The sequence below is a fragment of the Oryctolagus cuniculus genome, chromosome 15 (genome assembly GCF_964237555.1).
Source record: "Oryctolagus cuniculus chromosome 15, mOryCun1.1, whole genome shotgun sequence".
Classification (NCBI taxonomy): domain Eukaryota; kingdom Metazoa; phylum Chordata; class Mammalia; order Lagomorpha; family Leporidae; genus Oryctolagus; species Oryctolagus cuniculus.
This window is the reverse complement of record NC_091446.1, coordinates 21,895,846-21,922,855: the sequence shown is the minus strand read 5'-3', so window position 1 is coordinate 21,922,855 and position 27,010 is coordinate 21,895,846. Positions and strand designations below refer to the sequence as shown.

Genomic DNA, 27,010 nt, shown 5'->3' with positions numbered 1-27,010 from the left:
CATTTTCACTAAGTTCACTTAATGTGAAGATATTGTGCAAATATAGTTATGAAACAGTGTGGCATATAGTACAAAGTTAAAGTATAAAGGCTGAAAAGTTAACATAACAATGGGTAGAGGTCATAGGTAAGGAAGAAAGCAGAAGCATCCCCAAGGATATATCATGATTGAATTTCATTTTGAGGTCATACACTTAACACTATTTCAATAGAATAAAGAGGCAACTCAGGTGAAAGAGCACCAATTTGTGCGAGGCTGCTCTACTTTGGGAGATCTATAAGTGACTCAGCCTAACTATCACTAAGGATATACGTGGTAAATAGTCTAAAAAGGGGCCAGAAAAGCACACAAGGGTCATATTAAAAGAAGTCACATTAGTCATGCTAAAAATTCCATCTTCACCCTGCAGAAGTCAAGATACCAATAAAATATTTTCAAACAAAGCATACACATCATTGGTCACCTTTGCATTTTAGCAAAATCATAGTGAAGTCATTGTAGAAGATGGATTGGATAAGGCTGGGAGCAGGGAGACTAGCTGGGAAGCTTTTGTAGGAATTCAGGGAAAGAAAAAAGAAATTAGGAATTCCTACAGTACAGATGAGCAGGCAAATTGTACAACATGTATTTCAAATCTAAGTATGCATATGATATGCTGTGGGGAGCAACTGAGACTAGACTGTTACTGGAATTAAGACTTATTCTAAAAAAAAAAAAAAAAAGACTTATTCTATGCATCTGCTCTCCCACAATATGGCGCTGAGAGAGAGACCAAACAACTTCCACGCAGCTGCCTCTCACCAATTTGACTGATAAGCTGCAGGAGCTGATCCTGCTCCTGATTGGAGGAGAGCAGCGTGCTCGGCGTGTGGGCAGCAGAGTTGGGATTGGTGGAAGAGGACTATAAAGGAGGAGAGAGACAACATGCACCAGGAACATCCGGATAACATCTGAGCAGCTCCCGAGAGAGCCGGCCAGTGGTGTGCCACTCCTCTGTGGAAGGGCGGATAGTGGCGGGGGGTGCCGCCCTTCCACGGAGGTGGAGGGGCCGGCAGCCAACCCGGGAAGGACCAGCAGCAAACCCAGGAAGGGCCAAGCAGACAAAAGAACAGCGCAGGGTCCTGTGTCGTTCCTCCGCGAATGGGGGAGTGACATAATGGTGCCGTGACTCGGATATGAAGCCTAGGAGGGATAATGGCCGTAACTCAGATATGAAACCTAGGAGGAATAATGGTGCCGTGACTCGGATATGAAACCTAGGAGGGATAATGGAAAGAACAGCGCAGGGTCTAGTGTCGTTCCTCCGCAAAGAAGGGGAGCGACAATATGCACTACATGAGTTAGATGTGGGATCATAGGAAATCATGGACTGGCATGAAAGTCTTGCTTAAATGACCACAGCATTGGGGATTTAACCAAATGAAGGAATAGGGGGCAGTTCAGTTTGGAAAAAAATGAGCCAAACAGCCAGTGGGAATTTCAACCTCAACTTTATGTGCGTTAGAAACACCAAATGGAGATGCCTTTTTGGAATCATCTTTTTTTTTTTCTTTTTCTTTTAAAGTAGTAGCAACATATGATTAAATGTGAGGTAAAGAGAGGAGACCATGTCTTATTAAATCAGATTAAGGAATGTCATAGCAGAAAAAAGAGGGCAAGGATTAAAATGTAAGGAAAGGAGAAGAGGGAGTTACAACCAACACAACACCATTCTAAGAATGATCTGACTAGGAAAGCTGTTCTCCTAGTTTTTCAAATATGCTCTATACTCTAGTGGCTGAATGAGTTATGATCTGTTATAACTGGAAGCTGATTTTTCCAAGATTCTGCATTTTAGATCATCAGAATTTTCAATGGAATAAAAGGAAACTATATTAACTTGTTAATGACATTTGAATCAGGTTTTGACAAGCTGAGACCCCACTACATTCAGTCCTCCATCTCATTTCAATTTGACTACACTGTTCCAGGACACAACTACTATGCAGAAACTTCCAATATGAGTTCGGAGCCTCTTCTAAAGCCATGGAAGAGAGCCAATAGGCACCACTAACTCTGGACAGTATTTGTGCTGAAATGCATTTCCTGAGTCAGTATTGAAACCCAAGATGGAAACCCAGCTCCCTTAACAGATACCAGCAGTAAAAGCCTTCCTGATAACCTTTGATCTTTTCTGGTCTAAGTTATTTGAAGAGAAACCAGGGAGAACCACCAAAACAAAAAGACACCGCAGAGAAACAAATCATCCTTTATAGGAGACTGATGTTCCTACATTAAAGCAAAAGTCAGAAACAAGTTACAATAAATTAAGAGGATGGAAACAAAATGATCCCTAGTCCTTGACACCCAGCCACAGTCGCCAGACTTCAGTCATCTTGTGGATATTTCAAACAGCCAAACGGAGAGGCAGAGGCTACCAGGTAATAGCCACCAACTAGAAAATTCACAGTAGCTAGACTATCCCACATTGATTTTGTTAGTTGGCTGGTAAACTGAGAGTGAATAAAAGATGTTTGATAATGAATTCTGGAATCACCACAAAAAATACATAATAAAAAAGATAGGGTAGGCAAAGATACCTTGGGGTCACATATTCATATCAAAGTACCTACATTCAGACTCCAGCTCTGTTTCCTATTCTAGCTTCCTGCTATCAATCATTCTAGTGGGAGGAAGCTGATAATTCAAGTAATTAAGTCCTTATCACCCACGCTGGAAACCTGGATTAAGCCTGGGTTCCTGGCTTTAGCCAGCCTAGGCTGTAGCAGGCATTTGGGACAGAACCAGAGGATTGAAGATCTCTCTTTTTCTGTGTTTCCCTTACTTACTGAAAGACATAAAAGCATTCAAAAAGACATTCATAAAACAGAAGAATGTTCTGGGGCCAGCCTTGTGGTGCAGCAGGTTAAGCCCCTGCCTGCAATGTTCTCATTCCATATCTGAGCACTGTTTCTCAAGATTGACTTGTTCTTCTTCATGACACTTTTGAAGTGAAAAGTCTCTTTGGCTTTCATTCTAATCGGGTCGGTGTTACCTAAGTGCACTTCTAACCAAGTTCAGCTTTCAAGCAATCAAGAGCAAAGTTGAAAATCATCAGGCTATGGGCACTGCTGAGACCTCACCCCTCAGCTCCAGGGCACTCTGCTTTTCTCATGAGCTATGTCAGAACCCTCCCTGATGTTCTGATAAATAACAGGTGGAACACTCCCAGGTAATAGAACTCCCAGGAGTGTCTGGAAAAAAAAATATTTCTGTTCTCAAAAGTTTCCTACTGGACTATACAAAAGTCTAAATATTGCTATTTTCTAATATCGCCATGTTATAAACAAAATTTTATTAAAACTGAGCAGAAAACAAACCTGAATATGGAAAACTGCCCTTGTGAGTATCTTTTTCTGCTTATTCCTTTATCTCATCAGCATAGATAGACACATATAAACTAGAGCCTTGGTTTTAATTCAGCTTCCCTGTGTTCCTTCACCTTTATGAATGTTTCAGTATTTACACTTCTGGTTAATATACTGAGAAGGATGGCACTGTCTCTTGACAGACACCAATATAGGCTCCCCAGTCACTGAGATGTTCGCTTTCCCCCACCTAATATTTTATATCCTAAAGTTCATTTTCATGGTTCATACACTTATAGTGTACTGATTTTTCAAATATCTATTTTCCAATGTAATATTTTCAAGGTCACTGCATTTACGCAGAGGAGTTATCAGATTAGTGCACAGCAGGGTGTCTGCACCAGCGTGCATCCTCAGTTCACTTGCTTCCATTTCTGCAGATGAACACTCTGGTCTTATTGCTTGTTCACCAAGAGCTAATAAGGGCTAAATAAACATGGGGGTGCAGAAATTGTACACATGAAGAAAAACAGTATATTAGCTGACATTAACGCAATACCTCAGGTACTTCTTTAAGAATCTTATTTTTCGAGATATTACTTCATTTTTACCACAACAGGTCAGTTCAGAGAAGAGACCCACCTTCAACATGAATGTAAGTCCAAGGCCAGACCCCAGATGATTTTCTTAGAATCTAACTCTGAATGTTGAGTAGATATTAACACACTTTCCTTGCATTAAACTTTAAGATAATTGCCTTTAGATACAGATACAAGAATTCATTTAAACACATAGTTTAAGGGGTTAATAGAGTGGCACAGGTTCAGATTCAAGGTAACAATCAGTATAGGCGCCTTTACCAACTAACAACCAAAGATAGATTAGAAAGCCAGGGCTGTTAATGAGTGCTTACCAAGATGGATATACCATGCTCTAGTACTCAAGCTCTCCACAACAGTGGAAGGGGAATTTCAGACCTGGAGACACAGGAGCTTGCCTAAAGTGACATCACAAGAAACAAGGAAGCCGTATCCAAACACAGTGGATATAGCTTTTAACTGCTATGCATAAACGGAGCATATGCTTACAGACATTTCCAGCAAACTATATTTCAGAGGGAGTTTGTAGAAAAGGGAAAGAAAGAAAGAGACAGGGACATGGAGAAAGAAAAGGGAGGAGTTGGGGGAGAGTAACAGTAGGGGAGAGAGAGGGGGAGGGGAGAGGGAGACTGATTCTATTCAAACAGTACAAAGCAATGTGTCTTACTACTGCTTTCTCCAATTCTAGAAAGAAATAAGACATGACTGTTGTCCCTTTCCTTATAACATTTAAAAAAGTTCCAAATAGTGCAAACAGGTTGCTGCTCTGGGTATCAGCTAAGTGTATAAAATATCATTTATTCCTTATGTCCCCAAACGTGAGTCTATTAATACAGCAGCCCTAAAACCAAGAATCCACCATTACTCCAAAGCAAAGCAGGAAACCAGCCTGTGGACATCTGCATAGAGACCACAATTTGATCTCCTTTGTAGTACTGTTCTGAGCAGTTTTCAGTGGCAATTTTAAATTAATCCTCATGGACTGCCTTTAGAATTAATATTTCAGTGAGATGTAGCCCCTCTCCACATCCAGTATCTTTCCTTTTACTCTTAAACCAAACCATAGCTCAGAATCCACAGGTCAACTTTAAATTCTGTAGTAGTTGTCTTTCACAATAAGGGATGCATGAAAGTGAAGATGGCAAGAATTTCAGGCTTTGAAAATGATCATTCATTGAATTAAGCAAAAGCAATTATAGATAGTATTCAATGACAAGCAATTTTATTTTAGATACTTAAAATTATCTTAAGCATTTCAGTGACCCAACATCATTTTGTGTTTTGTCCACATGAATGTGCATATTGGCAGACACACAAATAAGTGAGAGTTATTTTATGGGGATATAATAAAAATGAAAACATCATGAGAATGTGAGGTCATGTGTGGACACGGGTGAACATGGATATAAACAGGTGACTATGTCACATTTTTGTTCATTTTTTTGGTCCCACTTTACCCTCTAGGAGAAGTTTTTGGTTCCTAACTTGGCTTGTTCTTTCCCTGGAGATAGTTTACAAGGAAACGCATCAGAATTCTCACCTTGAAGTCTGCTTCTTTGTATCTACCCTGAAACAAAACTTCATTAGACGCTTTTTATTCCCTATGTTTCAATTGCACTGACAGTTTTTCTTTCACCTTCCAAATAAGTTCTCTGCACAGAAGCTCCTGTGTAGTCACACCTCTGGGTAACCCAATTAAGAAAACATTCAGGGCTGGCGCCGCGGCTCAAGAGGCTAATCCTCTGCCTTGCGGCGCCGGATTCTGTCCCGGTTGCCCCTCTTCCAGGCCAGCTCTCTGCTGTGGCCCGGGATGGCAGTGGAGGATGGCCCAAGTGCTTGGGTCCTTGCACCCCATGGGAGACCAGGATAAGTAACTGGCTCCTGCCTTCGGATCAGCGCGGTGCACCAGCTGCAGCGTGCCAGCCGTGGCAGCCATAGGAGGGTGAACCAACGGCAAAGGGAAGACTTTTTTCTCTGCCTCTCTCTCTCATTGTCCACTCTGCCTGTCAAAAAAATAAATAAATAAATAAAAAGAAAAGAAAACATTCAGGAAACATACTCAGGTAGCTTGCTCCACGTTGGTGTGTCATTCTGTACAAAACATAGTTATCCCTGCTAGCATTCTCCTGCACCAGTGCCTTTTACTAAATCCAAACAGAATTCCCCACATCCGTATGTCTCTCAAGCTGACAAACAGGATGGCGGAATGCTACATTCATGTGCTGGGAACTGGTAAGAATGGAGACATCCTTTTTATTTGGACTAGCTTATGTGTAGAAGATTCACTTCCTTGCACCCTAACTAACGTACAAACAATTCCGATTCTCTGGCATCCTCACATCTAACTGAAGTGCTTGAAATTCCACCAAAGAGATGTTGCATGGCCGGGAGAAGTATTCTAGCGAGTCCCTAAGTCTACTGAGGGACAAGAAAAGCACAACAGTCATGCTGGAAAGCCCACTAAGTGCCAGGAAGCGACCCCTTTCCCTGCGCATTTCTCAAAGAGGTGAGCACATACTAGGACTTTGGTCAGGACACAGGGGCTCACATCTTTGGAGGCAGGAGCCACCAGCTACCTGCCTGTTTCCTTTGACAAAGCTCCGTTTCAAGTTTAACTGCTCTGAAGTTATCTTCCATTGCTTCCATTGCTACTTTATTTTTTTTTCAAATTGTTTCAAGCACTTATTTTAATATGGTAAATTATTTTATTAAAAAATACTAGTCATGTCAGCCCTTTCCTCCTCTACCTCTCTCCATTCCAGATTCTCATTCCCCAAAGATGGCAAATTTGGAACCAACAAGCTACTTGTATCACATAAATAGTCAAAATACAATTTTTGTTACTATTTGCCCTTCTAGTATTTAAGACAAAAAGCATGATGCTGGGAGCTTTACATTTTCCTCAGCTTGATTCAGTGTTAGGCAGGTTCCCTTCTGGCCATAAACTACTGACCTCCTGGTTCCTCTCTCAGTCTTATAACCCAGCAATATCTTCCTCAAGGACATGGCAGCCATTCTTATAAAACATAGTCAATAAGGTGGGACTCTAACTTGATAATCACCAATTAGCAAACACAGATGGTCTACTTCAGTGGACCAACCTTGTCCCTAAAATCATCCAGTTCTCTTCCACTGGCTCTCTCAAGGCTGTCAGGTATGGATATCAAAGTTGAGTTTATAGTAAGAATTTACTATTCCCGGAGCCTAATCAGATATGTTAGTCACAGTTTTGGAGAGGGAGTAATTCACTGCACTACTGTAACATATTCATGTGGGATCATCAGTTGTGGCCTTAGCATACATTTGGTCACTTGGACATTTGGATGTTGACTGTGTTCTCTGATAATCCACTGAGATCAAGTTCCAGAAAACGGTAGTAGAGAAAATTAAAGAAATTAATATTTCCTTAAGTTTCTTTACCAATAGTTCACCTTAAGGGAACATAGAAGAATATTTTTCAAAGGAGATTGGGTGTTGGAATACATAAGTAATAATTTCCTTGTGATACATTACAGTTGTTTTGACTTCACCTGTAGGATTCTGTATTTTTTCTTCACAATGTTGCGTGGCCCTAGATTTCTTTAAGAGCCCTGATGCTCTGAAACACAGAATGAACTACTAGTGCCTGGACCCACAGACAAATCACAGCCAGGGACAATCCAACATCTACCTTGTTTCCAGGGCACCCAGATGACATCTGTGTGACGAAATGTCACAGATTTAAAAAAACAAAAAACAAAAACAAAAAAAACCTCTCAGTTCTCCCAAGTTATCTTGAAGCAGAACCAACACTTGTCAGTAGTTGAAAGAAACTTGGCCTACTTCTAGTAAATATAATTAGTTAACTAATGATTCAGCCAGGCTTATAAAATTGAATATTCACATTTTCAAAATCATACTATTATACATATACTAATAATTAAAAGAAATTATATTAATCATAAGATAATTTCAGGATTAATATTAATAATATTTTATTATGCAGCATAGACAATGTTTTCTATAAATTTAACATTCAAGTTTAAAGTTGAATAAAGAGCAGTTTTTATCCACTCAATTATGGCATCACTACAAGTTAAAGTATAGTCTTGTTTGGATTTAAAGTAATCCATATATTGAAGCCAATGTTGTAGCACAGCAGGTAAAGCCAAAGCCTGCAATGCCAGGATCCAACATGTGTGCCATTCATGTCCCAGCTGCTCCACTTTGACTCCAGCTCCCTACTAATGGCCTAGGAAAAGCAGCAGAAGATGGCTCAAATGCTTGGTTCCTTGCTCCTATCTGGGATGCCTGGATGAAGCTCCTGGCTTCCAATTTTTGGTCTGGCCTATCCCTGGCCACTGTGGCTATCTGGGGAATCAACTGGCAGATGCAAGATCTCTGTCTCTGACTCTCTGTAACTCTAACTTAAAAAAAATCCTTAAAAAATTAAAAAAAAAACAACAAAGTATTCCAAAAATGATTTGAGATTCCATGGAAATACTTTCAGAGTGCATCAAAGAACTGTAACCACTTTTTTTTATTATTATTATTTGACAGGTAGAGTTACAGATAATGAGAGAGAGAGAGAAAGACAGAGAGAAAGGTCTTCCATCCAATGCTTTACCCCCAAAATGGCCACAAAGGCTGGAGCTATGCTGATCTGAAGCCAGGAGCCAGGTGCCTCTTCCTGGTCTCCCATGTGGGTGCAGGTGCCCAAGCACTGGGGCCATCCTCCACTGCCTTCCCAGGCCATAGCAGAGAGCTGGACTGGAAGAGGAGCAACCGGGACTAGAACCCGCGCCCATATGGGACACCAGCGCTACAGGTGGAGGATCAACCTAGTGTGCCATGGCGCCGGCCCCAGAACTGTAACCACTTTGAAGAAAAACAAACATCCTCACCTTTGAGCACCTTACAGTAAAACCTAAACTCTGTATTTATTTATCCAGCTGTGCCAATTATATGTCACAAATCTGTTACTAGTACAGATCACATAATCACAGAAAAAACAAACTCTTCATTTTCAGAAATCATAATAATAATATCTCATTGCTTCTCTACTGTTTGGATTTGCTTTGTTCTTGTTTCTTGTTATCTAGTTCCTGGAGTTGCAGTGATGAATTGCTTATATGAGGTATTTTTGAATTTTTTGAAGCAGGTATTGATTGCTATAAATTTTCTTAGTACTACTTATTTGCTCATTTAAACTTCATTAAAATTAATTTTATATGTACAAAACAAAAATTTTGTAGTAATGAGTTCCCATACTGCTGTAGCTATATCACATAGGTTTTGATGTTCTGTGTTTATTTTTTTATTCAAAAAATGTGAATTTCTTTCTTAATTTACTCCTTGATCCATCAGTTGGTCAGGAGTGAATTGTTTAATTTCCATGTATTTATGCAGTTTCCTAGGTTTTTTCCTGTTATTTATTTCTAGCTTTTTTTGAACTGTGGTCAGAAAAAATACCTGATATCATTCATATATGTATGTATAGATAAAATAGGTGGCTATAGATTTCTCAACATTATTGAGCCTTGATTTATAACATACTGTAAGACCTTTCTTAGCGAATAGTCCACATGTTTGGAGGAAGAATTTGTATTCTATAGCTATTGGGTGGAATGTCCTATAGATGTATAGATGTCTGGTTTTTTTTTTCTTTCTTTTTTTTTTTTTTTTTGGACAGTGAGAGAGACAGACAGACAGAAAGGTCTTCCTTTGCCGTTGTTTCACCCTTCAATGGCCACCACAGCTGATGCACCGCACTGATCCAAAGCCAGGAGCCAGGTGCTTCTCCTGGTCTCCCATGGGGTGCAGGGCCCAAGCACTTGGGCCATCCTCCACTGCCCTCCCGGGCCACAGCAGAGAGCTGGACTGGAAGAAGGGCAACCGGGACAGAATCCAGCGCTCTGACCGGGACTAGAACCTGGTGTGCCAGCGCCACAGGCGGAGGATTAGCCTATTGAGCCGTGGCACCGGCCCAACTGTTAGTTTTAATTAGTCCAGGATAACTTAACCCTGCTGTTTTTTGTTGAGTTTCAGGGTTGATAATCTGGCCATTTTTAAACATGGAATGTTAAAGGCCCTATTATATTAGAGTCCATTTCTCCCTTTAGGACTATTAATATTTGCTTTTATTTGAGTGCTCCAATATTTGGTGCATATATATATATTCAATTTTTATTTCCTTACTCAGTGAAATTTTTATTATATAATGAGCCTCCTTGTATCTTTTGATTATTTTTTAAATTTATTTTATCTGATACATATAAGCCTAATATTGCTCTTTTGAGGAACATTTACATGGGATATCTTATTTCATCTTTTCACTTTTAGTCTATATATGTCCTTAGAAGTGATGTATCTTTAAGAAAAAATGATTTATTAATTTGAAATCCAAAGCAAAAAAGAGAGTACAGAGAGATCTTCTGCCTCTATTTTAGTCCCCAAAAGCCTGCAACAGCCTGGTCTGGGCCAGGCAAATACCAAGAGACAAGAACTCCATCCTTGTCTCCCACATGGTAGCAGGAGTCCAGGTACGTGGACCATGCTTTGCTGTATTCCCAGGTGTACTGGCAGAGAGCTGTATTAGAAGCAGGGAAGCCAGGACTTGAACTGGTACTCCAAAATGGGATGTGGCACTGCAGGCTGTGATGTAACCCATTATGTGAAAATGATAGCCAGAGTCTCTTATAAGCAGCATATAGTTAGGTCTTGTTATTTTTCCTCATTTAGCTACTCTGTGTCTTTTAACTGCATAAATTATCCATTTATACTTAAGGTAATTATTGATAGGTGATATTTTTCTACTATCATTTTGATCCTTGATTTGTATTTTTATTGTAGTTCCTTTCTCACAATCTTCATTTGTGGCTAAGTGATTTTCTCTGACAGTGCACCTGGACTTCTTGCTAATAATTTTTGGTAAATCTACTATAGATGTTTGCTCCTTTGTAATCATGGTACTTATAAAAATATCCTATCATTGGGCCGGCACCGTGGCTCAATAGGCTAATCCTCCACCTTGCGGCGCCGGCACACCGGGTTCTAGTCCCGGTCGGGGCGCCGGATTCTGTCCCGGTTGCCCCTCTTCCAGGCCAGCTCTCTGCTATGGCCAGGGAGTGCAGTGGAGGATGGCCCAGGTGCTTGGGCCCTGCACCCCATGGGAGACCAGGAAAAGCACCTGGCTCCTGGCTCCTGCCATCGGATCAGCGCGGTGCACCGGCTGCAGCGGCGGCCATTGGAGGGTGAACCAACGGCAAAGGAAGACCTTTCTCTCTCTGTCTCTCTCTCTCACTGTCCACTCTGCCTATCAAAAATAAAAAAAAAAATATCCTATCATTTATACAAGATATTATGAACTTTTACCACCTTAACATGGATTATAAGATAGGGGAAGAAGAAAAAACAAAAATTATGTGATAAGAAACAATAGTATAAAAAATTTTTAAAATAAAACTCTATCCTGGCATGCCATTCCTCTTAATATTTTAAATTTCTGATGACTCGGGACCAGCATGTGGCATAGCGGGTAAAGCCACCACCTGTGATGCCGACATCTCATATGTACGCCAGTTTGAGTCTCGGTTGCTCCACTTCTGATCCAGCTCACTGCTGTGGCCTGAGAAAGCAGTAGAAGTTACCCCAAGTCCTTGGGCCCCTGCACCTGCATGGGTGACTTACAAGAAGCTCTTGGCTCCTGGCTTCAGATTAGCACAGCTCCAGCCATTACGGTCAACTGGAGAGCGAACCAATGGATAGAAGACCTCCCTCTCCCTCTCCCTCTCCCTCTCCCTCTCCCTCTCCCTCTCCCTCTCCCTCTCCCTCTCCCTCTCCCTCACCCTCTCCCTCTCCCTTTCCCTCTCCCTCTCCCTCTATATGCTTCTCTCTGTGTAACTCTGACTTTCAAATAAATAAATAAAATCTTTAAAAAAAATTCTGATGACCCATTTTACCTGTCTATATTACCTGTCTCTTAACAATTTAATGTAATTATTGTTTTGTATTTTATTCTTCATATTCAATATATGAAATGTTTATTCATCATGTTTTCAATATGAGATCATTCTGAAATTTTTTTACAATTGAGTTTTCTACCTTCTAACAGTTTATTCTTTCCAGGTAACAACTCTGAGTTTAAAGAAGTTCTTTCCCCCTTTCTTGTAGAGTAGGTGTGGTGATGTTAAATCCTCTAAGTTTTTGTCTTCTGAGAATGTCTTTATCACTCCCCCATAGGTTAATAATGTTTCTGGGTATAGTATTTTTCACTACCCATTTCTTTCACCTTTGGCACTATGAGTGTCTCATCCTACTTCCTCTGAGCTGTAAGGTTTCTGTGGAAAAGTCTGCAGTTAGGTGAATTGTTTCTTTCTCTAGCTGGTTTGAGATTCTTCTCTTTTTCTTAATGTTGGAGAGTCTGATAATACCATATCAGGGTAGACTTTGTTGGTTTGAATCTGGCGATTTTTGATCTTTCTGTTCCTGGATATTACATGTTTATTTGGGTTTAGGGAGTTTTGCATTATAATCTCTTTGAATTATGCTTTTCAGTTCCTTAGACATTTTCAATACCCTTATGAACCCCAAACAACTTTGATATTTTCTCTTCTAAGGTTTTTGAATGCTTTATTCATTTCTCTTGACCCTTTCATTTCTCTTCCAAAGTATTTTCCTTTTTAAAAAGATTTATTTATTTGAAAGGTAACTAATAGAGGAAGAAGGGAGAAACACACACACAAACACACCACAGAGAGAAAAAGAGAGAGAACGAGCAAGCTAGAGAGTGCACTCCCATATGCAGGCTCTCTCCTCAAATATCTCCAAAGGCTGGAGTTGAGGCAGGATGAAGCCAGGAGTCTAAAATTCTATCCAGGTCTCCCATGTGAATTGTAGGGGCCCAAGCATTTGGATCATCTTTAGCTGAATTCCCAGGTACATTATGAGAAAGCTGGATCAGAAGCAGAACAGCTGGGACTTAATCAGCCCACTAATATGGGATGCCAGCATAGTAGGCAGAAGCTTAAACCACTATGACACAACTGTATATTTTCACAAAGCCTTTCTCTGAGCTCACTGATACTGTCTTCTTTCAGATCTATTTCCTGTTTGTGCCTTCTTTCTAGTTTGTAATTTTGCTTAACATACTTACAAATTACAAGATTGACTTCCGTTCGATTTTGCTGAATTATTTCCAACTCTTCTCAAGTCTCTAAGAGTACTGAATAATTTCTCTGTGTTCCATTGAAGTTCATCAAATTTCCTCAAAAGTACTATTTTTAAATCTTTACCCAAGGCTTTGAAAATTTCAATTTTTAGATGATTTGTTTCTGAAACCTTAATTTGCTCATTGGGTGAGGTCATGGTACCTTAAAATTCTCCACGCTCATTGTCAATGTCATCTGTCCTTTGAGGTATTAGTTATAATAATCTGGCTTTGTTTGTGGCTGTTCTTTCAGAAATTTTATGTGGTCTCTTTCTCTGAGTCAGTGGACATTTCTGTTATTTCCTCACTAGATGGAACCTCAAGTAAAAGCTTGCTGTGTGACTACTGTTAGTGTGTTTTCACTGTTTCAGTCTTACAATACTCTGCAAACTCAGATTTATTCCAAATCTTCATTGGTATATTGTTCAGAATGAATTAGTGAAGCAACAGAAAAAAAGGGGTGGGGTGGGAGGAATCCATCAACATAGTCCTCTTCCAAGGCTTGTGTAGGCACAGGATCCTAGTCCTATGGCCATCAACGTCAAGATGTTGGATCATAGCTGGACCCCACTGAAACCAGAAGAGCCTGAGGATTGGATCAAACACATCCTGCTATGCTATGTCTGCTGAGGTGGTCTCTCTACCCAGTGCCACTCCTATCGGACACTAGTGATACTTGCTAGAGTCTAATATGGATTATTTAGTGCCAAATAACTCTTCATAGCACTAAAGTACATCCAGAAGATTCAAGGCAGGCATTTCTCTGGGGACAGGGACCAATAGAATCTCCTCAGTGCTGAGTTTCACCAGCATGTACTGAGTCCCAAAATGTTTCTATGGTTCCTTGTTGCCTGAGACAGGCTAGAAGAAGCCTAGTGACTCTCCATATGTAATGGCAGACAGGACCATTAGAATATTCCTAATGTTGGGTTTATCCATCTTGCATTTAGTCCCAAAACTCAGTCCTATGGTTTCTTGCTATCTTACTAAGATTGGAAGAGAGTAATAAAGGCAGCCTTTTGGCTGCCCAGAATGGAATTAGGCTGGGTCACTCCTGGATCTCATAGTCACTGGGCAATATAAAGTCTTGTAGGTGAATATCAGACACACTTGAGGCTGTTAGTGATACACTTTAAAATAAGTCTGTCTCACAGGAGCTCAGGTCTCTTCCCGATTCCTGATGAATCTAGAGTGTAAGTCTGTGAGCCATGGCATAGGGGTAGAGGACTTTGGTTATATCAGTTGCTTAGGTTTCCTTGCAAGAAAGCTCTGAATTTAAGACAAGGTATTAAGTTCCCTTTCCTGCTCTACTTCCAAGTGAGTATCTTTTTCTTCTGTCTGCTGAAGGTTGGGGGAGTGGTGGCAGAGATGGTCTTTGGGCTAAATGGCTAAGGAAGGTGGAAATATTCCATCTGAAGATGTGATCCTGGGAGCAGGAGCCAGGCACTGTATCTGATTGTGAATTTTCTAACAGTGGCCCAGGCCCTGGAATTCCAATCTAAGTGCTGGATTCAATTCCCTTTCCTTCCTTCAAATGAGAAGAATTTCTGTCCACACTGTTATACTTCATATGGGGGATGGGTGATGTAGATAATTATTTCCATGCTGTTTTCCTCATTGTGACTTGTGTAATTATCCTAAATTAAGTATTTTGGTCTTTCACATGGCTTCTGTAGCTTTTGTGAAGGTGACTTGGTATGCAGACGGCTGTTCAAATCAGTGTCTCTGTGTGGAGCATCTCACTCAGGTGCCATCTTGCCCGTCCCCTAATTTTCTTTTAATAATCTAGAATATGTAAGCTGTTTTCATTATCAATTAATTTTTTCATTGAACATGCATTAGGACTTTATCTCTTCAGTAATGTACTATGGATCAAGGTAACAGGAAATATTAAGAGATGAACCCTTGCATTATATGATTCTAGTCCATCAAAGGAATGGACACATAATTATGTAATAGTATGAAGTATAATAACTATTATGATAATGATATATAAAAGGTGGTATAGAAGCTTAGATAAATGGGCAAACAGATCTGTCCTGAGCTAATAGGGAAGACTTCATAGGGAAGGCAAAATGTACTGGCCACGAAGTTTTGCTTAGTTAGGCTGCTAACAGTACTAGTGACTTTTCTAGATACTGTGTATATCAACTAGTTTAATCTATAAAGTAGTAACCCCTTGTCTGCATTCTAAGACCTCCAGTGCAGTCTTGAAACTACAGATAACATCAAACTTCACATAGTTGTTTTCTATGCCTATGTTTCTATGATAAATTTTAATTTATAAATTAGTTACAGTAAGGGCTTAACCATGAGGATAAAATAGAATTATTATAGTTATGTACTATAAGTTATTTAAAACATAAATTACTTATTTGTAGAATTTTCTATGTTACTTTGAGACTAACGTTGTCCATGGATAACTGAATTTTTAGAAGCAAAACCATGGATAAGGGAGGAATATAGTAACTATATTACAGCTTATTCAATGCCAGACTTATAAGTGAGCAAGTGATAGGGCTACTATTAAACCCAAGGTTTTTTGATTTTGAAGTCTCAACCCCGGATCTCTACCAGTTATCATCTTTGTGAAGTACAGAGGGGAAGGGAGAAGGGTATCTATCTGAGAGGGAGCAGAACAGTTGTATCCCAGGAAAGTGCTGAGTAAATGGGTGGGGGCAGGGGAGAAGTTCCTTATGTCTAGGGTTAGGGTAAGAAATCAATGTGGGGCTAGGAAGAAGGTAGGAACTAAGGGTCAAAGAGAAGTATGGTGCCAGTTTTGACTATGTTCCTAAAGCTATATATATGAAATACATGTAACTTAAATAAAATTTTAAAAAAGCTCCCCAAGACAATTGATAGACAATTTGATGGAATTGGGGTAAACCTAGTGTAAATAACAACAGGATAATAGCTAATAATTATTTAATATTTGCATGGTGTTTACACGTCTAAGTCCTTTCAACTAATCAAAATCCTATAAATTAATAATATTAACTTCATTTCAAATATGAGAAAAAAACAAATCACAGAAAGATTACATAACTAGGTCAAGGTCATACCACAAGGAGACTACCCAATATTTGAACCCATATATTTTTTGACCCTTGAACTCAAGCTCCACTCTGAATGCTATAATGCCACTCATGTCTTCTCTGTTTTTGTAAGGAGACAATGAGAATCAGAAAAAGTCTGTGTGCACGGAAGAATGACACATTTGAGTGTAAGTTTGGGTCATTAAACACATTCTAATCTGTTTGGATCAGATATTGCTTCACTAATCAATTCATATTCAACATTATAAGTTGTCTACTTTACATTTAGACTGCTTTTGATAGCTTTTAGTTTCATTAGTGTAGTTAGACAAACCCATGACCCAGGGGTGGTGTCTGAACTGGTTCAGACACTGCTTGGGAAGCATATATGCCACATTGGAGTACCTGGATTCAAGTCCCAGCACTACTTTCAATTCCAGCTTCCTGCTAATTTACTCCTTGGGTGGCAGCACGTGGTGGCTCAGGTCCTTGGATCCATGCCACCCTTCTGGGAGACCAACACTGAGCTCTGGGCTTATAGCTTTGGACTAGCCCAGTCCCAATTGTTCCAGGTATAATGGAATAAACTAGCATATATCATTTCTGTCTCTCTGCTTTTCTTTTTTTTTTTTTTTTTTTTTTTTGACAGGCAGAGTGGACAGTGAGAGAGAGACAGAGAGAAAGGTCTTCCTTTGCCGTTGGTTCACCCTCCAATGGCCGCCGCGGCCGGCGCGCTGCAGCCGGCACACCGCGCTGATCCGATGGCAGGAGCCAGGAGCCAGGTGCTTTTCCTGGTCTCCCATGGGGTGCAGGGCCCAAGCACCTGGGCCATCCTCCACTGCACTCCCTGGCCACAGCAGAGGGCTGGCCTGGAAGAGGGGCAACCGGGACAGAATCCGGCGCCCGACCGGGACTAGAACCTGGTGTGCCGGCGCCACTAGGTGAAGGATTAGCCTAGTGAGCCGCGGCGCCGCCTGTCTCTCTGCTTTTCAAATAGCATAAAAATAAATTTTTGAAGTCTGTGAGTTGAACAATGTTTACATTCAAAGTAAGCTCATTCTCCCCATCTTAGCTCTACCATCAGCATTACTGCCACAAATACTTTCCACAGTTAGGGTCAACAATTCTTCCGGATATCCCTGGAACTTTTTCCAATTTAGCAATAAAAGTCCTTCGTGCTGGGAAACTCCTCACTCCTGGGTAAAATCTGAATAGCTAAGGGGATTCTTCCTTGCCTGATTGAAAAATCTAAGTGATGTTCTTCAAGGAAAATTTTACCAAGATGGAGATAGGCGTATGAAACAAATTTGTGTCTTACAGACAAAAGCCTGGCTTCTTAAAATTCAGAGGAAATTAACTCTGTTTTTGAGAATGTTAAGGCATCTTTCACTGAGAATTGTAGATATAGAAGCTTAGATGTGGACTAGGGAAGGGTACCCTCTATCAGTGGAGCCCTGCTAATGTAGGTCATAAAACAAAGCCAGACCTGTCCAAGCATAGCTTTGCCTACTGTGAGCATTTTCCTTGCATTATAGCTCCAATTACATTTGTAATACAGTTTGTACATAACAGTTAACATTGTCCCTCAGAACATTACTTGGTACCCCAGCCCAGTGTAAATGTAAAAAAGTGTTAATGTGCTAGGAATCAAAGTAATGTTTCCTATTCAGAACAGTCAAATAACAAGACCAAAGGCAAATAAACCTTTACTCTCCTTAGGGTACTCATTGCAGTACTATAAATTGCCTTCACCCAAGGTTTTCTTATTTGTGGGTTATTATAGATGTTATCAATTGATTTTTCTTGGTGACTAACCAAAGATAATCATAGTTTTAAAACCACCGTAAAGAATATGGAATTTGGGCTATAAAGGGAAATTTTAAACCAATGGCCTTACCACCAGCCTAAGGGTTATAGTGTATGGTTTTGTATCCAGTTTCAAGGATAGGAGAGGCTACAATCAGGTTTGTAGTTTACTCATCAGTACAGCCCCCTTGGGGTGGCACTGGGCCAAAGGGGGTATCTTTCTTTAATTCAGTGTTGTTATATGGAACTATATAGACTAGAACAAGCTCTGTAACTTTTGTTAGGTTTGCTACTGAGTTACTAACTTGACAAGTAAAAGGACAATAATGTAGGCCAATGATTGGCTATAGCTGAGGGTAAGAAACACAAAGTTGAAAGGGGAATCATTTGGAAAAAAAAAAAAAAACAGAATCTGAGAACTGTTTTGTAGTTCAGTTTCAGAAACAAGAAAATCATCAAGATACTCTCTCTCCTTTCTCTCTTCCTGTATTAGCCTCATTCTTGTCTCTTACCTCAGAACAACCTTCTCCAAATGGCCCAAATCACAAATGCTGAGTCCTCTACTTTATGCTGTAGATTTAGTCCCAGAGGGACACAGACAATAATGTTATTCTTTGTGCCACGCCCAAAACCCTTATATTAGAGGTGAGACTCAATGACACAGCTTCCCTTGCACACTCAATCAGATTCAGCTAGGAGAATCAGGTCTTATGAAAATATCTATCAATGCATGGACATCAGTGGAGTGAAGTCTGGAGGGTTTGTCTTCCTGGATGAAGGGATATACGTGTCCCAGATGGTGATCTGCAGGGTGATTTGAAAAACTCAATGCAATTTAACTACATAAAAAAACAAGATCATTCATTCATCACTAATTTTGGCTTAACTGTCTAGAAAGTAAAGCATAAAAAAGAAAAACAAAATACATATACTCAGTCTAAAGCTCTCAGAAGTCTTACTCATCAATTTTAATCTGGGAATACCTTTGCAATTACATTGGGGATCTGGTATTGGAAAGATGAGACTTACTATTTCTTGTGCAAAATTCAGTTTATTCCCCTCCAAAAAAAAAAATTTTACCATAGTAGTTCCTTCCTGTGTTTTTCAGGGATCTCCTGAGAAACAGATCCCAAAGGATATATATAGATAGATAGGCCATTAATTATGGAAACTGGTTCAACCAATTATGTAAGCTAAGAAGCCGTATGATATGAACCTTCTATAGGCAGGAAAACCAGGAGAGCTGGAGCAATAATTTAGCCCAAAGTCTGAGAATCTGAGTTCTGATGTCCAAGGAAAAGAGAAGATGGATCTCTTAGATCCAGATACTTTTTGTCTCTTCTGCACCTTCAATGAGATGGATGATGTCCACTGACACTCTTAAGGTTAAATCTTTACTCAGTCCAATGATTAAATACTAAGCTCCAGAAATACTCTCAGAGACACACCCTGTAAAAGTACCTCACCAGCTATCTGGGCATCACTTAACTCAGTTAATGCCTAAAAGTAATCATCACTCTTAGTCTTTCCTTATACTAACTAAAATACATGCTAAGTAATGATTTCAAGGTTGAAGTTCATATTCAAGTGCTTGAACAGGGTTTTATTCCCATAAATTCGTATAAATGAGTGGAATGAAAAGTTCATTATTCCACCTCTTCGATTTTCTACTTAAAACAACTTCTTAGAAAAAGAAGGTCAGAAAATTTACTGAAGAAATAGTTTTGTGTTGATTCTAGAAGGCAGAGTAAATTGTGTTTAAACATGGATTTCCAAATGTGAAACTTGCCAAGTCTGACAGTGGGAGTGATTAGATTTCTAGTTTACTAATTTGGGATAATTAATATGGCAATCAATTTTAATAGGTGGAAAGACATACTTTGAAGCATATTAAAAAGACACAATAACTAGATTCTTATTAACACAATGTTTTATGAAAATATTCCACAAAGAGAATTTTGTGTAGTGAACACTTCAAGAAGATTTGTTATAGTCAGTGTACAGTTTCAGAGTGGTAGAAAACTGTGGATTCTCTGAAGAAAAGTATCTTATTCTTATATAACTTTATATTATTTTTATTTAATCTCTAAATGGCTTCTTTATTTTGTATGTTACTATGTAGTTCAAAAACATTTAAACCTTGCATGATCTATGGAGTAATGTAGAACTGGTAGGCTTCTAAACACAAAAATATGATGCTTACAGACATCTCACAACTTTCCTAAGATGTAAGGCCAGTGAGTCATGAGGTAAGATCAGAAAGCAAAGATTTAAGTTCTATTTGATATACCCACCTGAATTGTAACCATTGGCGCTGTTGTGTAGTGGGTAAAGCTGCCACCTACAGTGCAGGCATTCCCACATGGGAATGGGTTCAAGTCTGGGCTGCTCCACTTCCGATCCAGCTCTCTGCTGTGGTCTGGGAAAGAGTGGAAGATGGCCCAAGTCCTTGGGCCCCTGAACCTACGTGGTAGGACCCGAAGGAGACTCCTGGCTCCGGATCAGCTCAGCTCCAGCCATGCGGCCAATTGGGGAGTGAATCAGGGGCTAGAAGACTCTCTCTCTCTCTCTCTCTCTCTCTCTCTCTCTCTCTCTCTTTCTGCCTCTCCTCTCTCTGTGTAACTCTGACTTTCAAATAAATAAATAAATCTTTAAAAAAATTTATTTGAGATTCCAGCATGTGGCACAGTAGATTAAATCTCTCCTGCAATGCCAGCATACCATACAGACACCGGTTCAAATTCCAGCTGCTCCACTTCCAATCCAGCTCCCTGCTCCTCAGAAAGCAGCATAAGATGGCTCTGCACCTACATGGGAGACCAGATCAAGCTCTTGGCCTTGGCCTGGTTCCATACTGGCCATTGCGACAATTTGGGGAATGAATCAGCAGATGAGGTTCTCTCTCTCTCCCTGTCTCTTCTTATCTGTCTGTAACTCTGTCTTTCAAATAAATAGGCCGGTGCAGCAGGTCAATAGGCTAATCCTCCGCCTGTGGCGCCAGCACACCATGGTCTAGTTCCAGTCGGGTCACAGGATTCTGTCCCGGTTGCTCCTCTTCCAGTCTAGCTCTCTGCTGTGGCCCAGGAGTGCAGTGGAGGATGGCCCAAGTGCTTGGACCCTGCACCCCATGGGAGACCAGAAGCACCTGGCTCCTGCCTTCGGATCAGTGCAGTGCGCCGGCCACAGCGGCCATTAGGGGGTGAACCAACGGAAAAGGAAGACCTTTCTCTCTGTCTCTCTCACTGCCCACTCTGTCAAAAAAAAAAAAAAAAGATTTATTTATTCAAATAAATAAATAAATATTTTCTTTATCTACCCCCTCTCTCTCTCACACACACATAATTTATTTGAAAGGCAGGCAGAGAGAGAAACAGAAAGACAGATTCCCAAAATGTCTACAGTACCAAGGCTTGGACCAGGATGAAGCCAGAAGCCTGGAACTCAATATAAGTTTCCCACATGGGTGGCAGGGTCTCAAGTATTTTGATTATTATCTACTGCCTCCCAAAGTACACTTAACAGAAAGCAGGAACTTGAAATGGACCTGTGACTTAAAATCAGGAACTTGATATGGGACGCAAGTGTCCCAAGAGGCAACTGAAGCACTGTAGCAAATCCCACCACAATGTACTGATTTATACAAGCAAATAGATACAGCCATCACCACCTGTGCTGTGCTTTACATACGTAGAACTTGTTCATGTGACCAAAAGTCTATGCTTTTTGACCAACATTATTCCATAGCCACAACCACCCTAATAAGCACTTTTCAACTTTTGGCTTATATGAGTTCAACTTTTTCATGTTCTACCTATAAGTGAGATCATACAGTATTTGTTATTCTATGTCTGGCTTAGGTTTCATGTATTATCCTCAGGATTCAGGCAGGATGTTGCAAATGGGGCTGTCTTCCATTTAATGGCAGAATATTATCTCATTATGTGCGTGGGGGTGTATGACACTCAGGTCATTGCTATAGCTTGGTTCTTCTGAATAATACGGCAGTAATCACAGCAATGGCCTTATCTTCTGCAGATACTGATGTCATTTCCTTTGACGATATGCCCAGTAGTGGGATGACTGGATCACATGATAGTTCTATTTTTAAATTTGGGGATGGGCAATCTTTATACTGTTTTCGATAATGTCTGTATTCATTTACGTTCCAGCCAACAGGATACCAGGGTTTTCTTTTTTCCACATCCTAGCCAAAGCTTTTTATATATTGTGCACTGTGATAATAGCTAATTGGTATGGAGTGACATCTCACCACTGTTTTGATTTGCATTTCCATGATGATTAGTAATATTAAGCATAATTTCACATTTCCATTGGCTACTTATATCTTCTTTGGAAAAATATATTTAGGACCTTTGTTCATTTTTATTTCATTTAATGTTTTATTTGATTGCAGAGAGAAAGAAGTAGATCTGCTGGTTCAGTCCCCCAATGTCTGCAATGGCTGGTTCTGGGCAAGGTTAAGCTAGCATCCTGGAACTCATTCTGAGTCTTCCAGGGATCCAAGTAAGTGGAGCCATCATCTGCTGCCTCTGAAAGTATGCATTAGAGGGAATCTGTGATTTGGACCCGGTTATTCTGATATGAGATGTGGGCATCCAAAGCAACACCAAATACTGAAGCAAATACTCACTCTTCACTATTTTTTAATAAGGTTATTGAGTGTCATGAATTCCTTACATGAAAATTTGGTTCAACCAACGGTACTAGAACAAAAAAAATCTAGTACCGTTGGTTGAACTCTGTAATTAACACACAATTATTCTTAGGTGTTTAAATTTAACTGAAAAGTGATCCCTGTTAGGAATTTGGAAAACATTATGTTGAGTGAAATAGGCCAATCCCAAAGGGACAAATACCACTTGTTCTCCTTGATAGGTGACAATTAACTGAGCACCAAAAAGGAAACCTGTTAAAGTGAAATGAACACTATGAGAAACGGTGGCATGATCAGCCCTCACCCTGATTGTTGATATGTTATCCCTCTTAGTATTTTTTTTGTTTGTTCTACTTAATACTTTTGGTTGAATACTGTAATCAATACACAATTCTTCTTAAGTGCTGAAACTTAACTGAAAAGTGATCACTGTTAAATATAAGAGTGGCAATAAGAGAGGGAAGAGATGTGCAATTCGGGACATGCTCAAGCTGACGTACCTCAAACGGTAGAGTTAGAAACATACCAGGGGTTTCAAATTCAATCCCACCAAGGTGGCATGTACCAATGCCATCTCACTAGTCCCAGTAATCAATTTCTGTTCACAATTGATCATAATGATAGGACTAAGAACCAAAGGGATCACAGAAACAAGAATAGTGTCTGCAAATACTAGCTGATAGAATCAAAAAGGGAGAGAATGATCCAACATGGGAAGTGAGATACACAGCAGACCCATAGAATGGCAGATGTCCTAAACAGCACTCTGGCCTCAGAATCAGCCCTTAAGGCATGCAGATCTGGCTGAAAAGCCCATGAGAGTATTTCAGGCATGGAAAGCCAAGACACTCTGGGAAAAAAAAAAAAAAAAAAAAACCTAAATGAAAGATCTCTGTGAGTGAGATCCCAGTGGAAAGAACGGGTCATCAAAGAAGGAGGTACCTTTCTCTGAAGGGAGGAGAGAACTTCCACTTTGACCATAGCCTTATCTAAAAATTATCAGAGTCAGTGAACTCAAGGGGCTTCCATAGCCTTGGCAGCTCATGATAAGAGCCTAGGCTGATTACTGATGCCATAAACAAGAGTGTCAATTTGTTAAGTCAACAACAGGAGTCATTGTGCACTTACTCCTCATGTAGGATCTTTGTCCTTAGCGTGCTGTACATTGAGATTTAATGCTATAACTAGTACTCAAACAGTATTTTTCACTTTATGTTTCTGTGTGGGAGCAAACTGTTGAAATCTTTACTTAATGTATGCTAAACTGATCTTCTGTATATAAAGAGAAACGAAAATGAACCTTGATGTGAATGGAAGGGGAGAGGGAGTGGGAAAGGGGAGGGTTGTGGGTGGGAGGGAGGTTATGGGGGGGAAGCCCTTGCAATCCATAAGCTGTACTTTGGAAATTTATATTCATTAAATAAAAGTTTAAAAAAAATAAAAAAATAAAAAAAGAAAATTTGGGATTTTAGCTTTTATCAGGTATATGATATTCAAGTACTCGCATTCTTTAGGTTGCCTTTTCATTTTGTTGATTGCTTTTGTATACAAACGTTTTAGACTGATGTAGTCTCAACACTTTGTGATTTTAAGGTTGTAAATTATAAAGGATAAATGACACAACTGTATTAATTAGGTATTCTTCTGAAAGTATTTTAACCTACAATGCAAGAAGCCTTGCTCTAAACAACATGACTTATTTCCAGGGATGTATTTCCAAATAGAATTTTGTTAGGCACACTTTAATTTTGCTGAAAATGTAGAATTAATCTTCTCCTGCAGATATAAATATATTATGATAATAACAGGGTAAAATCTCATGACCTTATGCTGCAAAAGGAAATTGTCACACTGAATAAGTGGATCATTAGAACTCAATTACATCTCAGTTCTAGTCTAATCATGGAAATGGGAAATCCTTCTAATAATGCTTCTAGATTGTTATTATCTCAGGTTCTAAGAAATGAAACTGAGATTCAGGGAGATTAAATATGGACTAAATAAGTTGTCCTAAACACACAGCTAATATGTTGAAGCAATAGCATCTGAGTAAGATTCCATTGAGGAATCAAAAGTGTATGTTCTTTGTATTCTCCTGGCCTGAAATAAAAAGCTGTTCTTTCATTCTACTTATATTTTCATTTACTTATTTATTTGAGGCAGAGAAAAGTTGAGAAAAAGAGAGGGAGCTCTTCCATATATTGCTTCAGTCCTCCATTTATTGCAGCAGGTGGGGTCAAACCAAGCTGAAGCCAAGAGACATAAACTGCTTCAGGTCTCCTATGTGGATGGGCAGGAGCTCAACTACTTGAGCCACCACTTGCTGCCTCCTAGACTGTGCAGCAGCAGGAAACTGGAATTGAAGCAGAACCAGGACTCAAACTCAGCCTGATACGGGATGCTCTCATCCCAAGAAACGTTCTAACTCTTGTGACAAATAAGCAGCAGTGATCCTAAATCACTCATTCTATATGATGGAAATTTCCTTTGCCTTTATGACTTGCTAATGATTAACCAAGTATCTACTGTACACATTACACCTTGAAACTATCTCTATTTGAAGAAGAGTTAGCCTGTCAGTCCTGGCAAGCCATCATCCTACAGATGAAACAAGAACAAATGGCTGTTAGGCTTCTTCAACTCCTCCCTTGACCCGGGGAGAAAGTAGAGCTGTACAGGTCGGGGTGGGAGTGTGTGTGTCATTGAGCAGCTTGAGATAACAAGCACCTGAAGAGCTGGTTCAAGTAACTTGGAAGTATAAAGACTGCTAATCGACTAAGGGTGGAGAGTGGAAAGGGGATAATTCACATTGGTCTCAAGAGTGATGGTGCAGGTCTGTGTAAGGATTTTTCATGCTACTTAGTATTTAAAACATCATTTATTTGGGCATTGTCGCAACATGTTTGAACCCCAGTTGACAGGAAGTAACTGAAACCATGGAAAGGGTAACCACAGAGAGAAGGAGCTACAGTTTCCAAGACTGATGCAACAAGAAAGAGATACTGATCTCAGTTAGGTTACAAAAGAAAGTACAAGGGGTTTTAAGGACCTAAGACCTGAGTTTTTACTGAAAAAGTAGAGAGTTCTAAGGGGGAAGTCGGGCAGTGTGATTAGGCCGTGTCAATTGGCACATACAGGGATTGGACTTCTACCCTCTCACAGAGACTAGGAGACAAGAGATACCTTCATTATTCTACTTCAAAATGATGTCCTCCCAGCTCCTGTGTGGAATGCATTACTGGATTTCCATCTCCAAGGCACAGAGAAAGAATTTATAATTACACATTTCCTATGGCAAGTATTCTAAAGAAATAGGGCCAGGGGCTTCTAGTCAGAAAGAACCCTTGTAAACTGTCCTCAAGCTGAGTGAGGAGCTGGGGGGAAATTTCAGGCTATCTGGCTCAACACAAGTGCTGGATATATTTGCATTTCGAGTACTATTTTAAGAAATGACTTATTTCAAAGTGTAGTTGTTTGGGATTCTTTTGCATTTGTTTCAAGTGACAGAAATTCAATTTCAATTATGTTATTACCTTTATAGTACCAGTCCAGTGTGGTATAGGAGCTCGCATGATGGCACCTGAACTGGATCTCAATGTTGCTGTCCTGCTGTCTATCTGTCTAGCTAAGATCTGTGGTGGAAAGAGAAGGCCATGACAAGATGGCCCCTGGCAAGCAAGTGTCAGTTACTCAGGAATGGCTTTGAAACCCACCTGGCAACAGAGCCTGCCTGGCAACAGGCTGTGATTGGTTAGGGCATAAACCGCCTCTTGATCGGATTGGCTGGTCTTGGCTATATAAGCTGTTATAGCAACTGAAATAAACGAGTCTGCCGGCTGCTCACCTCTGGGCCCACTTTCACCCGACTCCCGGGGTCTGTGTGGTGATTCTGTACCTCTTGCCCCCACCATGCTCCTTCTCTCAGGAATGAATCCTCTCAGAAGAAATCAACCTCAACAAAGATCCATCTTCATTCTTTGCCTGAGAGCTGCCTAGCACCTCTTTGTATACTGAGATGTTCTCTACTGCCAGATAGACTTTCTGTACATGCAGCCCTGAGCAAGTGAACAGATTATGAAAAAACACTGTTACCACACATAGTAGTGCACTCAGATTTCAACTTACCCTAAACAGGGTGGATGTCTCCTCAACTTCCACTGCTCATGACTCTCCTCTCTCTGCAAGAAAAATGACAACTTCACAGTTGACAAGTGCTGACAGAAGTAGGAACACATATTTGGTTATACAGTAAAAATCTTCCTCATTAGCTCTTACAGCTTTTGAGCCAATATCCTAGAGAATTGGTAATGTTGCAGTTTAAATTTAGTTTGGCATTCTGGATGACAGAAAACATATTTACT

The 27,010-nt window shown here is 40.1% G+C and overlaps 1 long non-coding RNA gene across 1 annotated transcript in view; it reads right to left on the bottom strand.

Moving 5' to 3' along the window:
• LOC108178418 (uncharacterized) overlaps window positions 1-26,329 on the bottom strand; it is a 316,045-nt gene extending 289,716 nt beyond the window's left edge. The window contains exon 1 of the long non-coding RNA XR_007911120.2: window positions 26,183-26,329. This is a non-coding gene — a long non-coding RNA (uncharacterized lncRNA). The remainder of the gene's footprint in view (window positions 1-26,182) is intronic.
• Window positions 26,330-27,010: the final 681 nt, after the last annotated feature.